Raw genomic sequence first — 12,608 nt, 5'->3', positions numbered from 1 at the left:
CAGCCTTAGTGTCTCATGCCCGTCTCTGGGGTTCGCGCTGATAGCCATGGCTTGTGCCTGTCTCTGGAGCTCATTTAGGCCGTGCTCTGTATCCCCTCTCCTTGTGCACCCTGGAACAACGGTCTCTTACCTCTTAGGCAGGTCCAGACTTTTCCCCGGACTCCCTCCCGGCCAGCCGTGGCGCACTAGCCCCTTCAGGCTGTGTTCATGCCGCCAACCCCCAGTCCTCTCCCTGGGATCCGACCAAAGCCCAAACCTCAGCTCCCAGCCCCGCCCGCCCCGGCAGGTGAGCAGACAAGCCTCTTGGGCTGGTGAGTGCCAGTTGGCACCGATCCTCTGTGCGGGAATCTCCCTGCTTTGCCCTCTGCACCCCTGTGGCTGCACTCTCCTCCGCGGCTCCGAAGCTTCCCCCCTCCGCCACCCACAGTCTCTGCCCGCGAAGGGGCTTCCTAGTGTGTGGAAACCTTTCCTCCTTCACGGCTCCCTCCCACTGGTGCAGGTCCTGTCCCTATTCTTTTGTCTCTGTTTATTCTTTTTTCTTTTGCCCTACCGAGATACGTGGGGAGTTTCTTGCCTTTTGGGAGGTCTGAGGTCTTCTGCCAGCGTTCAGTAGGTGTTCTGTAGGAGTTGTTCCACGTATAGTTGTATTTCTGGTGTATTTGTGGGAGAGGAAGGTGATCTCCATGTCTTACTTCACCATCTTGAACGTCCTCTCAAAACTTCACCTTTTGAAATGGATGGAATAAAAGAGCTAACATATAAAACTTATGTGTAGACAAGAGTTTATTAAAACTCTAAATAAAAATGTACCTTTATCATAAGCATTGTAATAAGGTGCAATAGTTTGGATTCATTCTTCAGTAGAAAGTACATGGTTAAGGTAAAAGAATTACTGACCATTAAATTCTGTTAATTCTTGTTTGATAATTCCTTAAATTTTCATCTTGGTTGTTAATGGAGAAGATAGAATATTTGCAGAAATTGTATTTCTATTTTTATGTAATTCAGATAATGTTCTATTTATGGTTCAGTATCAAAAGTGAAGGCTTCATTCGACATACTTCTGCTTACAGTAAATTATATATTTGTTTTCTTAATGCACACATTTTTAATGTTTTGCTTTTTAAGTTATTTTGTGTCCAGTGGGTGGAAAAAAGGTGGACATAAAAAAATATCTACTTTACAGATAGACATTTTTAATGTTATGTAAGGAAAGAAAAATGCTAAAGTTCACTTAGTAAAGGTCATGACAGGCCTGTCAAAATATTCCAGGATCCAGACAGCAACAGTTTCAAAAGTGCAGGTCCAAAGATTCTTTATACTCAAGAAGCAAATAATTTCCCTTACTCTTTCATAAAAGTGCTTTTGTAGTCTCAAGCCACACAAGAACAAAACAAAGAACAAAAGATGCTATGAAGTTACCTAGAACTTTGTAAGTTAGTTCTCTCTGAAACTTTCTTAGTTACCTTACAAGACATATTGAGCCAGAAGCCTAAGGAACTGAATGCTATTCTACATAGATTTGTTGTGTTGCATGTTTTTATTCTCAGACTTAAGTAATTTTGAAACCAATAACCTCTTTTTAATGACAGAGACACATTTGTTCTACAAATGTTTTAAACAAACAGTGGTAGAACCAGACTCCTGGTAAATCAGTCAGTTTCACGGGGAGTGCAGTGATCTAACAAGTGGCTGAGCCAATTCACGACGCAGTCCTGAAGCTGGTGAAGGACTCTGCCCCAAAATACTTGGGTGAGAAGAATATCTACGTTATTTGTCTAGAGGAAAGGAGAAGAAATACATTTTTAGTGGTTAATGGTATGTGCTATGGATGTCAAACTAACTCAAGGGAGGTAGGTTTTCCGACGGCCCTGCATTTCATAGTTTCATGAAGTTCATTTACAAGCACCAAACTTCCTAAAGCTCCCTGAAGACATTGTGCTCGGACTGACTTTAAAAATATCCTATGTGGGCTTCCCTGGTGGCGCAGTGGTTGCGAATCCGCCTGCCGATGCAGGGGACATGGGTTCGTGCCCCGGTCCGGGAGGATCCCGCATGCCACGGAGCGGCTGGGCCCGTGAGCCATGGCCGCCGAGCCTGCGCGTCCGGAGCCTGTGCTCCGCAACGGGAGAGGCCACGACAGTGACAGGCCCGTGTACCGCAAAAAATATATATATATATCCTATGTGAAAGTGGGCAGAGTGCTTTCTTGGGAATAACTAGTCATGGTCCTTGCCCTGACTCAACCACTGAATGATTATATGACTTTCTTTCCTTGTTTCCCAAGTCATGAAAAAAAAAAAAAAGGATGACATTAGATTCTCTAATGTCCCTTCCTATTTTTAGCAATTCTGTGACCCTGTACCTGTTGTTCCTTCAACCATTAGGTATTCATTTAGTGCCCAGATTGTCATTGATCCCTTCAATGTGATTGGTCCTCTCCCTCCCTTTCCTTAAGCTGGAGAATAAAAACCAGCCACAGGCTCCCAACTGTTCCCGCAGTTGTCCCACATATGCTACACTCTTAGTCAGCTGACTTTGGGTTCATCTCTCTGATGTTGCCTTTCCAGCCCTTCCCTTGTCTCTTGGATGCCATGTCTGCTGTGGTTCCACTTTAGGCTGGCAGCCTATTCCAGCTTCCCTCTGGCTGATGGCATTGTGGTTCACCAAACATGCTCGGCTTTGCAAGCGTCTTGGGTTTTGTGTCTCTAACAATTCTTAGCCAAGCGATATTTTTCTTTAGCTCTGGTGTCACTAAATAATTGCCCCTGGAGTTTTGAGAGGGGAGGAAGCTTCAAATACTATGCCGGACACTGAGATAGATGCAGAAACAAAAATATACCTCAGAAGTCTCTCTTGCTACTAACTGGGGGTGAGAAGAGAAAATCTCAATGACGTCCAGTCACCATACAGAAGATCAGTGACCACGAGGTGCGGGCACTGTACACTGTGAAATATGAAATGCCTCCCTTCATAGAGAGTCTCCTGAGTACTGGCTTTCTCGTACATAATATACTCTTGGGAGACAGAGACAGCCTTCTTTGCTGTTGTTAAGCGGTTCCATTGCCCTGCACTATCCACATATAAACATATATATAAATAGACCTTTATGTTTATATATAGGTACTTGTTTATTCATATGTGAATTTATTATATTTATTCAGACATTTAAATAAATATCTGATAAGTATTTTGTGAAAAGAGAGGGAAAGAAGCAAATTATAGGAAAAACGAAAGGAATCTGTGTTTAGCATCAGTTTGAGACAACTAATGGGCGGAAAATTACCTTTAGACATCAAAACTTGTACCAGAAAATGGCAAATATATGTTCTCTAATTCTACAGTATAAGAAGATGAATGATATGACCTATTTGAGACAGGTTATATTGAAAAATTACTCTGGAAATTCAAATGAAATTATTGCACTGGGCAGTTATTATATTGCTATTCTTACTAGCAGATATATATCATACAGAAATTACATGTTCACTGGATAAAATAATATAGTTTTATAAGAAGTAGTTTAAATTACCTCTTTAACAACATTCAAAACTTCTTAGTGCTGGAAATATACCATATACATCTTTAATATCCCTCTACAATGCTTCGTAGTGTTGGAGTATCCATATTACCAAAGTTAAATATTGTCTTCAAAAACTTGTTTCGAGATATCCTCCATCGTTGGTTAGCCCATATAGTTTCATATGCAATTATTATTCATTCTATTAGAGAATTATTTAAAAGCTAAAAGAATGATTTTGAAAATGATTTAATAACATTTTGGGGGATTCCACAGCAGTTAAATATTTTTGTTCCCTTTCATGACATCTTGGTTATAGTGTGATTATATTAAATGCCATCAGTCATAAATCATACAGTCAGATCTACAGGTAAAAAAACTTGAATCTGACAGATATATATATGTATATGTGAAATAAAATGTTTTAATGTCAAGGATCATTTTAAAAATTCTATTTCATATTCTTTTGCATTAAAATAGTATCTAATTATTTTTTAAAAAGCTACTTAGTACCATTAATTTGTCTTTGTTTTGTTAAAAATTTAAAGATGCCAGAACCTATAGCAACCTGTATTTAATAAAATATTGCTCATTATTTTGCTAAAATGTTAAGCCATGTGTGCACACCCATATGGTTGTACTAAAATGGTAAGATGGACTGACCCTATTTTTTCTACAGGAAATTTTCCTCCATCAAAACTTGCCTCAACTTCTGCCTGAAGTGATTGACTGGCCCAACAAAGAATCTTCTTCCAGGTAAGATGTGGAGCCTACCTTGGCGTAATATCCAAAGGTTGGCATTGCTTTGCTTTATTTTTCCGCCAAGGTCAGGGATTAAATTGATGTCAAAACCAAGCAGAATTATGCAGGACAGCTAATCTAAGGAGCCATTCTACCTCAAAGGGTCAGCAAATTAGGAAGTTTACACAGTTGAAAGGGTGGTGTGTGGATGTGGCCTGGCTTCTTGTTTTAAGATTTGCTTTTACTCACAACTGAATATGTTTATGCCTTTTCTAATTGCAGTACAGAATTCTTATACACTGGGTAGCCGTTATCCAGGCTGAGGTCTTACTGGGATGGGGTAATAGAAGGTAATAGGAAGTAGGGTTTGGTTTTGGTGATTGGCAGGTCTCAGTGTTCCTTCTTTGCAAATATAATCATTATTGAACTGGTTTGTAACTAGCTTTGATGCCACGAGTTTACATTCCTGAATGCTGTATTTTGTTCTCCATTCACTTCTGTGAGTGAGTAGTAAGGGGAGCACAGGTGTGTTGTAGGGTTTTTATTTGTTCAGAGAGAAATTGGTTCGATGGAATCTAGGCTGGACTGAGAGAAAAGCTGGGAACTGGATGTAGAAGGAGTGGCACTGAGAATTGCACTTGATTTGAAGGCTCTTGAGAACTTGCAGTCTGACTCTGCAGGAACAGATAAAAAGTGAAGGTTTGGGGCTATCTCTTTAGAGAGTCTGTAGATGGAAAGAGATGAAGAGACAAAATTACTGCTGGTAAATTTGTACTTGGACTTTGCTTGCTGAAGTGTGCTCAGAGATTAAATTGAAATTTTTACTTGTTATTCTTCATGTAAGGGATTCTACTGGTTCTTATTTCTGTCATTGATCATAACTGTGAACAAATGTATTGATATTGGTAACTTCCTTCATGGTATTAAACTAGCATGGCCAACGAAGCTCACAGAGTAAACCCTCCTGGTAAATGATAAAATAAAAAAATAGGAAATGAATCTTGTCTTTTCATTTAAATGAACTTTTCAGTTAAAGCAACTGTTTGTTTCTTTTTTTCCTTCATGTTCTAAGTATACCTATAAAATTTTAATCATACTTGAGACATACTGGTTATTGTTAACTAACTAGGCGAGTAAAGGTTTAAATATTTATATATATATCTCTCAGGTAGATGTTTTATACTTCAGAGATATTTTAAAGTATATCTTAGCTTTTAAAAAATATATACACATGACAAGGACAGATGGATGCCTCTGAACTAATAGGTTCAACAACTAACTTTAGAATTTGCTATCTTATTTGGTTTATGTAGATATTTGTGATGTATTTTTATGTGTTCAGATGAGGCTACTGTAATATCAAAAGTTTTGAATTGCATTTTTTTCCAATAGCAATGATGGAGAAACTAAAATGTCTACATGAACACATAGCTGGTTTGTAACTATTAATTATCATGGACTTTTTAGCTTGTTAGAGTTAGCTGGAGAGAAGAGAGTTTTTCCTTAATAACGACTGAACCAGTGATGGGGGATGGGAGACTATGTTGCAGTAACAGTATAAAGCTATCAGTCAACTTTGCTAACGAAGTTAGATGATGGATAAAAAGAGTTGTAAAGAAGAGTTTGTAAAGTTGATTTACCTTGATTGGCAAAATGTTTTAAGTTATTTGGCTGCAGGTCAAAATTGACATTATAATTCCTCTCGTTGAAAAACAAAACAGAAAACATGATAAAACAACATAATAAAGTGAGTTTATTATTTCATGGTTGCCTTCCATAAATAAGAAACTGAGCTATATTTACACCATTTAATATGTATTAAATGGAATGAAAATTAGATATTGATGTTCATTCCTGTGCTTAAAGCATTTAGTGATCTGTATGTAATTTTTTTCCATATGAATGCACAAGTAACTCTTTTATTGCTCTTTTTAAAATCAGACTTTAGTGTATTGAATAATGACAAGATTTAAAATTTGTGTTGATATTTATAGTAGGGTCATGTGTTAAAAGAAATGCATTATTTTTTTAAAGTCTTGGATAGTTGTTCTTCTCATGTTGTGATTTAATAGCACTGTTATTTCAATAAATAATCAATTACTGATGATACTGATGGTACATTTGTGAAAGGTTAAAAAATGAGTTCTAAATTTGAAATGTCTCGCCAGTGAGGTAACAGTTTTTAAAAATTCTGCAATAAGAGGTTATTCCACAGAATCAGGTTATAGTGGCAAAAAAATATTGAAATGTATATTTGTGTATTTGTGCGTGTGTGTGTGTGTGAACGCCGTTTTTTTTAATATGTCAATTCATAACACAGGCGCCATAGTCTCTTGTTACATGGGTATATGGGCAATACCTGCTCTAATAATATGTTTAGAAATCTATTACTACAAAATGAGCAAATCCGAAGACAGTTCATTTCTATTAAAAGTTTTTATAGTATCTTCTTCATCTGAAATAAGAATATGTGCTCCTAATGCCATCTGGATTGAAAAATGTCAGAAAAGGAGTTATATGACCATTATTTTCAAAAACTTGACATAGTTTTTGTTGTAATGTAAGTCTAAGTTATAAATATCGCTATTATTTTTTTTACCAGGAAGAAATAATTTTCAAAATATTACACGAATATTTATTCCATGTTCCATGTTGATCACCCTGTTCTCCCATGACTGTGCTTCGACTGCTAAAATATAAAATTAGGTTTTTTTTCTTCTGTTTGTGTTTTGAACTTGCCTATTGGATTGTTAGTACTCAGGAGTGCAGGTAGAAATTTAGTGAAAACAGTTAATCTGAAATCTCAGTTAAACAGCTTCATACTTCAGATCATTTAATACAAGGTATGTACCAAGAACTACAGGGGTGACTGATCCTTGTCAAGTTGTTTACAACTATAACGAGAGGGTTTGAAAAACAAATGGCTGTAACAGCGGACAAATGAGTTAAGTTTTAGAATGAGCATATAAATCGTAAACCATATATAGGCATATAAACATCCCTGAGAAAAATGCTACTGTCTATCAAGACAATTCCCCAGTGTTGGATTACATAGCTCTTTCCCTGGTTGAATCATGCCCAGGTTGGTGAGCTTCTATACTATGATAAGCATTATAGAAATAAAATAATTCAGTAAAAAGCAGATACTTGCTCTCCCTCTCATATTCCAGTTGGGCTCACTAACTGACCTAGTTAAATAATTATCTCTCTATCTCCCTGTTTCTCTGCTTTTCATTTTTGTTTTTATTTGTTTGTATCTGTATGTGTCTATTTTGCTCACTGTCATGCTCCTCTCACTTCCCGGGTACCAATATTTGAGTACTTAATGCATGGCTCATGCAGTGAGACTGCAAACAAATTACTGTTCATGAGATGGCTTGAAGTGAGCATAGTATGTTCTACAACATTATATGGATTTCCAAAGAACAACGGGTAACCTCCAGTTAGGGAGGGAGTAGGAAAAGCCAGCATGGCAAGATGGTATTGAGATTCGCTTCTTAGACATGGGTAGGATTTTAAGTGGTCAGGTAAAGAAGGATATAACATTTCAGGTGAAGGGAATCACCCAAAGACACAGAGTAGAAAAGAGTAGGACATATCTCTGGTATAACATAAACTTGGAAAGACATTTGAAAGCATATTAAAGGTGCATTTTAATGCTGGGATAGAAACCACACTAAAGTAAAACTCAGTGGAAAGAGAAAAAAAAAAATTTTTTTTAAAAACTGGTCTGATATAAACAGAGCCCTGCTTCAAAAAGAATAATCTCAAAGCAGCTTATGGAATGTAGAGCTACAGAAATAAAAATAATGCAATGAATATGGTAACAGGAGAGATAAAGATGATCAAAGATGACTGAATTTTTGAGTTTATCTTACACAGGGAATGATTGTGCTATTTAAAGAATTAGGAAAGTCAGGAGCCTTTCAATGCCCTAAATCAGAAAAATGGTCACTATTTTTGCTTATAGTGTTTTTTTCCTTTGATTTTATTTTTCCATTTAGTTCTTAGTCCATCTCAGTTCTTTTGGACTGTGATATATTTTCTAATTAGATTTGTATTTCTATTAGGCAATTTTCCCTCTAACATTGTTGAAAAGTTAACCTCTTTTCTATTTGTTGGATTCATGTAGCTTTATTATATATTGTATATTGACTGTGATATATATTATAGTTAGACAGTGTTTATTAATACACATAATATCTAGTATTATACATGCTATTTAATACCATAGTCAATCTATGTATGTATGTATGTATGTACCTATCTATCTAAATAATTTATCCCTAAACATGATTGTATCTTTTTTTTTTTTTTAGAATTCCCTTTTTTTTTATTTGTCTTACTGTTAAATAAAACATTTTATTTTATTAGCTTTTTTCTCTACTGGAAATCTTTCAGGCTACAATATGAAATGGTACTTGTATTATTATTGCCATCATCTCCCCCATAGTATTAAGTTCAAATATTTTCTTCGAAAGTAGAGATGCTTGTGAAGAAAGTAAGGGGGTTGGGATAAGAAGCCTAGAGAAACCCATATATTCAAGGAAAAGTTAGAAATGGTGAAATATTTAAGGAGGTAAATTCAACACCAGATGTAAGTTTAGCCCTGAACGAGTGCCCAAGCTGTCATCCATACAATTATTTTTATGAGTATAAAAATAAGAAACAATATGAAAGTGCAGTTGGTTTGGGGAAACTGCATATGTTACTCAACATAGTGTAATATTTTTGAAAGACTATACAAGTTCCATGTATGGGGGTAGAGAGGCACCATCAGTTTGGAATGGTATTGAATATCATGTTGGAACAGCAAAAGGTATTGGGCATCTTCAAAGCTCTGAAAAAATTAAGAGAGGTGGGAGATAATTCTGTAATAAAGCTGAGCTCCATGTCAACTCTGAGTTGTATAGATCTGGATGAAAAAATTAGGTCCAAGACTGGCAGCGTCCATGAGATCAAAGCCCCAGGCAAGTCTACATAATTTGGAAATCACCAGTGAAACAGTGATCCATTCCCTTGTTCTCACCATCAGAATCAATCAGGCAAATGCTATGGATTGAATGAATTCTTGTACCCCCCCCAAAGTCACATGTTGGAATCTAATCACCAATATGAAGCTATTTGGAGGTGGGGCCTTTGGGAGATAATTAGATCTTGATGGTGGAGCCCTTATAATGGGATAAATGTTTGTTGGTTAAGCCAGCAGTCCATAGTATTTGTTATAGCAGCCTGAACTAAGACGAGCCACTCTCTATTTGTTGAGTCATCTCATCCTTTTAATTTCTTTATTTTATGTTACTAAGTGTTATGTACATTTTTAACATACTTTTAACTTGCCACTTTCTTATTTGCCTTATATGTTTGCTACATTGTAGAAAAAAGTATATTTTGTTACCACTGGTATCAATATTGTTAAGTACTGCAAATGAGTATGCCACTGACAAAATTTTTAAGTGTGGAATAACTAACTGGCATTTTAAATTATTTATTTTTTTATTTATTTTTGGCTTCCTTCGGTCTTCATTGCTGCACGCGGGCTTTCTCTAGCTGCAGTGAGCGGGGACTACTCTTAGTTGCGGTACGCGGGCTTCTCATTGCAGTGGCTTCTCTTGTTGCGGAGCACAGGCTATAGGCGTGTGGGCTTCAGTAGCAGTGGCACGCGGGCTCAGTAGTTGTGGCTCGTGAGCCCTAGAGCACAGGCTCAGTAGTTGTGGCGTATGGGCTTAGTTGCACCGCGGCATGTGAGATCTTCCCCTACCAGGGCTCGAACCCGTGTCCCCTGAATTGGCAGGTGGATTCTTAACCACTGCGCAACCAGGGAAGTCCCATAACTGGCATTTTAAATAACTTACATTTTGCAAAGCATTTTGATGGAATATGGTATAGAAAGAAGTTTAAGTGTTTTGATGTTATTTGAGGATTTTTGTTGGGATTTAAGGTAAGCTGGGAATGTGTTATTATTTTTCCCACTTGAAGTAATGGAATATAGGCTCCTGTTATCCCCAAATCTACTAACACATTTTTGTAAATGTTTTATACTCAGATAATGAAAGGTTTTTATGCTGCTACTATTACTACAGCTAATACAACTGCTAGTACTAGTACAACTATTACTACTCCTCTTACTCCTATTCCTTTTCTTATTACTTCTATTACTGGAAAAACTATTTCTACACTACTAGAAGCAGGTAAAGTCTCCTCTGGAGACAATTAGAAATTAACAGTGGTTGGTACCAAGGTGAAAATATATATTTATATATGTTGGATACATTTGCATATATAATTTAAGAAATAAATTTTGTTTTTATTTCCTAACTGGATGCACAACTTAATTTTTAAATTATACTGCTTATTCAAGAAGGTTAATGCATAGCAAAGTTTACTTAAGGAAATGTAAAACCATATGACTTGTATTTACCCCCAAATATGCCCCCTCTTTTCGCAGGATATTGATACATCAAAATGGGAACATAATACAAAAGTTTATCAACTTTAGTTCCCTAAATACTTTCATAAAGGATATGTGGGTCCTGATGAAATACTTCTAGTTACTGAAAAAAAACTGTATTTGTGTCTCTTTATCTACTTTGTCCCACTTTCTTTAGCAACATCTTTTAACTGTATTGAAAAGAAGTATGTGCTTGTGTGAGTGAGCAAGAGAGGGGAAAACTAAGTCATTTTTCCTGTGGTAAATGAGTAATGTAGCATCTACTTTCTTACAGTGTTTTGGCCTTTGCCCTTGGTTTTAGGCCAAGGTGAAGGAAGGGCAGCAGACTGTTGGGTCTCTAGTTGTTACACATCATTCTTAGCCCAGCAATATAGAGATAATGAGGAGAAGAGGAAAAACTCATGTGGTTAGGGGTCTTAGGTGGGTGGCAGTAACCCTCTCTATTCCTTTATTCTGCTCCAACCAGGGGCAGGCAGCTTGACATTCTCTTTTCTCATGTATGAATATTATTTTTAAAGGATCTATATTTTATTTAATCTATAAAGATTATGTCTTTGCTTTTAAATGCAAGAAAAAAGCAATAAAGACTTTTTATTCATTTACTTCTTAAAATAAATGTGTAAAATGTGTGACTATGATATACCTTACTGAGATGAATGGTTTTGTAAAGAGAAGGACAAATGCAGTTTTCAAAGATAACTTTTTCCTGGATAAAATGTTCCTGAAGGCTGTGTATATTCTGTCACATGAATGCAGAAACATTATTCCCTACAAAGATGTATAGAGTTAGTAGTAACCTCTAAATTACCTGCAAACTCTCAAATGCTATTAAAGCTGCTATATTTTTATCTTAAAAATGCAAGCCTCTCTGTAATGGGTTTTCCCTGTCTAACCATTGCCTACCAAGAATTGTGTTTGTTTTCTGAAAGGGTGAGCAGGCCTGCAAATAATAGATTATTACTTTGCCTTGTGAAAATCAATTAAGAATTTTGTCTAAAGCTTTATCCAACACAGCAGAATTTATATACCCTGGAGAGTATATACATATCAGGGTTGGTCCTGGGGCATGATTTGCATATGCATCCCATACTATCTGGGCATGAAATGTAACAGAACTGGGGCCTATGGCCAAGTGCCTTAGGTTCCCTAGCGCAGGCTTTATGAAGAAGGCATATGGTTTCCATATGGCAGAAACGTGCCCACGCCCTCCTGAGAAGCACAGGGTTTCACTGTAAGCTTAGGAACAGTTAGTGGACTTCTGCTGTATCTCAGGATAGAGCAGAAAGCTTATGAGCAGCACTTAGGAGTGTAGGGTATTATACAGGTCAGTGGCTTTGCCCTATAATGAACTTCTAGAAGAAAATACTTGCTGGTCTCTGAATATCCCGTGCCTTTCTTAATAATACACAGTTTTGTAAATGCTGGCTTCTCTGTTTAGGATGCATTTTAAACCCCTCTTCACCTGGCATTTTTCAGAACTTGACTTGGACATCACCTCTTGTTGGGAAGTCTACATAATTTGTCTTTTATTTTACAAATTTTACTTTTTATAGAAAACAGTATTGTCCCAAAGGCACAGAATATGAGGTCATACAAAATGGATCTAGAGCTGCTTTTTCAGCTGCATCTCCCCCCCTACTTACCACCTAAAACAACATACTCTTTCTCCATTACTCAGAGCAGGTTAGCTTCACTGTTCTCCATGTCCTGTGTGGTCCTGTTTGCTTGATCTATTCTTCTTGGGTACACAGTTCTTGATCTAGAATAATGCTTATAATAATGGTCACTAGAACTTGTAGATCTCAGAGAATTCTTTTGAGAAGCTAGAGTTGCTATCTGAAAGATCCTTTGCAATATAAAATTAGACTCAGATGCCATTTGAAGGATGTTTTGATC

Source organism: Grampus griseus, assembly GCF_964374135.1.
Source record: "Grampus griseus genome assembly, chromosome: 12".
NCBI lineage: Eukaryota > Metazoa > Chordata > Mammalia > Artiodactyla > Delphinidae > Grampus > Grampus griseus.
This window is presented reverse-complemented; position numbering follows the sequence as displayed.